The sequence below is a fragment of the Gossypium arboreum genome, chromosome 6, assembly GCF_025698485.1.
Source record: "Gossypium arboreum isolate Shixiya-1 chromosome 6, ASM2569848v2, whole genome shotgun sequence".
NCBI lineage: Eukaryota > Viridiplantae > Streptophyta > Magnoliopsida > Malvales > Malvaceae > Gossypium > Gossypium arboreum.
In genome coordinates, this window is record NC_069075.1 from 10,435,179 (window position 1) to 10,439,173 (window position 3,995).

The window sequence follows — 3,995 nt, forward strand, 5'->3', positions numbered from 1 at the left end:
CACGGTGACCACGAGTTCATAAACTGACTTAAGTACTAGTTTTTATTTAATTTAAAGATTATTTGTGGGAGTTTTGTAATAATTGGACTCTCTGGACTGTTTGATTTTATTTTGGGATTTGGATTCTCGTTTTTACATTTTATTTGTGACGGATATCAAAAACATGGTTTTTACTAAAACAAAGGTTTTTCAAAATTTACAAATGGGATTTCCAAAAAAAAACATTCTCTATGACTTCTATATAAATAACATCTTGGCAAATAAATTAATTAAATAACGTTTTCGACAATAGAGATAAACGAATATGAGTTATAAAACTGGAATGATTTATCGGAAGGACTCCGCTTTCAAAGCCCTTCCTTGTGACATCTCGGGATTCGACCATAACGTCTAGACCGGGTTTAGGGTGTTACACATATATATATACATATCTCACACTTGGTATTTAACCAATATGGGATCTAAGCTTTTCTTTTCCTTAACAAATATTCCCAAGTGACTTACTTTGAACATCAATTTCTTATTCATCACTCATTCATTTTGAGCATATGGTATACCATTATAAAGGTCTCATGGAGTAGAATATAAAACCATAATTTTATGATTTAACTCTCCACATTTACCAATTAAGAATATGCCTCAAAGGTTCTAAAAATTACATTTTTTCCAACAAGAAGTACTCTGATAACCACAATGGGTTAACATTTTGTTTTTAGGTTTTTTATATTTGTTAAGAAAAACCAGTGACATTCTTTTTGTCGCTATATCTAGTAAACTGCCCATAAAATTTATCTCTGAATAGAAAGGAATGGCTTAGGGACAATTAAACAAAGTTTATAATTTATCAGGATATATTTTAAAATTATATATAAATATTTATTCAATTTGTAATTTAATATATAAATTTTGATTTTATACAATTGTATATAATTTCTTGTAAAATGGGATAAATTTATGAATTTATCGGATCAAATTCCATATTAAACTATTAGAATGTACGTATTACATCTAAAAATAATAAATTTTTTGGCTCACATTCCATTTATTTAGATACGATAAGTATACCTAACTCAAAATTTTTAAAAAAATTATAAAGGCGTAGTAATTTGATTATGTTCTCATAGATGTAATTTAGAAATACAAATATTTTATTCTTTAGCTAAAATGATGATTTTTTATAATTTATTTAAATTTACTATTATGATTTAATCTAGTATAGCTTCTAAAGATGACAATAGAGTGGGATGAGAATAAATATTGTTAAATCTATTACCGCTCCATCATTTGCATGTTGTATACATCTATCTCCGCCTCACCTCACCCTGCTCCACTTCAATTTATTTTTTATATTTGTTTTTAATATTTTCAATCTTTTTAAAGTTAAATAAATATTTAAATGTAACTCTTCAAAAATATTTAAAAATAAAATATTTGATTTTTTTATATATTACATTTTTCCCCTTATAATAGTTTATACATACAAAGATATCATAATAATATTATAGAGAGGAATGAGTCGGGAAAGGACAAGCAATTATTGTAACAACTCCATACCCATTATTCAAAAGAAAAAAATCCACCCTATCCTGCTCTGCATTCACTTTTCAAACAAAAAATTTATTTCATTCGGAGCAAAGTAGTTCAAAATCTAATCAAAGGTTTTTCAACTCTTTATTTTATGGGTTTTTAAACTCTCTAATCTACTCAAAGGTTTTATCAAAGTTTGATTTAATAAATTTGTGAAACTTAAATTGTGCTTTAATTTTTTTTTTGTTCTTTGATATTCATGCATCTTCCGCTTTAATTACAACTTCTCAAGTTTATTGAATGTTTGGCCGGTATTTGATAGCTTAGAATGGTTGTCTTGTCAATTAGAATTGCTAAATCCGTAATTGTTTAATTCATTCTAATACTAGTGACAAACTGCATAATTCGTTTATGTCATAATTTTTGTTTATGTGGTGTGAATGTGTGATCTAACTTAAATGAATCTCGCTGAGATGAGTTTGTTGGTTAGAATGATTGTCTTGTCAATTAGAACTGTTAAATCTGTAATTATTTAATTCATTCTATGTAACACCCCAAAATCCTTAGTGATTGTTTTTGTATGTTTGTGACATAACTGTGTATCTGCTTCAGTGGTTAAGTGTCCTAGAAAGTGTCTGAGAAGTCTTAGGTTCAAGCCTTGACTTGTGCAATTAGAAAAATTAACCCTGTCTCTAGTCAGTAGGTCTTTTAAACTAATCTCCTCATTTTTGATTTCTAGCAATAGCTTTCGGGTTCTTCTCACTCTGTGTTTTGGTAGCCGAATATTGTTAGTGACCATACAGGTACCTTTCATTTAAGGATTATTTTGGTTTTACTCTTTTTTACAGTGCTCTTTTTGACCAATTTCTCTTCTCCCTTACTCCTTGAGCAATCGTTCTTTTCTTGTTTTCATCTTTTGCTTTGGTCGATTTCCTCCTAGTCTCCCCCTCTCTCAATTGATTCTCTCTTTTGCTGAATACCTTCTCTTCCTATCTCTTCTTTTTTCTCTCTTAGAACTCTTCTCTTATTAGCTATTTCCACTTTTTACTCTGGCCGAATACTTCATCCCTTACTCCCTCTATTTTTCTTTCGGTTTGGCAACTGTTCTCTGTCAATCGGTGGGTGCACTCAATTCCTTTCTATTATTCCCCTTTTCCTCCAAGAGGCGTGCATTGGCCGAATATTGATAGGTAAGTCCCTACTTTTCTTCTACCCTTTCAGCTTTTCTCTTCTTTTCCTATATTTTTTGTTACACCCCCTCTATTTATTGTTTCAGTTCAATCCTCCTTTTAGGTTCTTTGCCGAATCTCTTTTTTCCTTGCTCTCAACTCCTGTTCTCGTGGATTTGGTAAGTCTTTCAATAAGAGGCGATGATGTAGTTTCAATTGTTAAATACAGTAAGATTTCTAACTCTCTGTTGTGTTAAACCTTGTTGGAAGCATCGAATCGCATCGAACTTGGTTTACCTGCAGATTTGTATACTATATCAGTTGAAGCAGTGGAAGTAAGTATCGTTAATGGTTTCAGTTGGGGTTTGTTTTTGTATGATCAGTTCTAAGTGTGACTAATGATGGGCATGAAATTGTAAATTATTTAGGTGTAAGTTATCTTAGGAGTATTCGTATCTGGAATCCTATCAGGTGTGTAAAAACACTGTCCTAATCGTAAATCGGCAAAAGTCGAAATAAGTGACCGTTGATGCTACATGGGCGTGTGCTCATTCGTGTGGTAAACTGAACGCATAAACATAGGCATTTGATCGTAGAGGCCACCATGAGCGATTTTATAGGCTTAGGCCGTTTTGGCCCGTGTGGGGCCAACAGGCATGTGGGCCTCACACGGGTTTATCACACGAAAGTGTGGAGAATATTGGGTCAGGCTGTGTAATCAACATGGCTAAGGCCATTTCAAGGCTATGTGGGCCACACAAGTGTGTGGGTCCACATAGGCTCGCAATATGGGCCATAGGCCCATTTTCACTGTTTGACTGTTAAGGTTGCACGAGTCGCCCAAGACGATTGTGGACCTACTGTTGGGTTGGTAAGTGTACCTAGACCCCCTAATTGGTAAAAAAACTGAAATGCTGTTACATTGTAAAATAATTGATATGCCCCTATGAGATGTATGATTATATTTGAGCATGTCATTTTATATATATTGATCACACGTATGATATTATGACATGATGCATGACATGTTGCATGGGGATGGGTTTATTATGATTTGAGGAAGTGTACTGTACTGGCAGCTCTACTGCAAATACTATTTAGTGTCGCAACCGGTACTACTTGGAGTGTAGAGATGGTGGGTTGATTTTATCTCCACATGGAGTGTAGGGTTGGACAGAGTGGAGTGTATAGGCTGGTTGGGTAGGATTTCTAATTTCATATCTGCATCTTTATCACATCCTTTGAAATGGGCTCGCACCCAAACCGACATCGACATCAGAATGGGCTAAGGCCTTATCT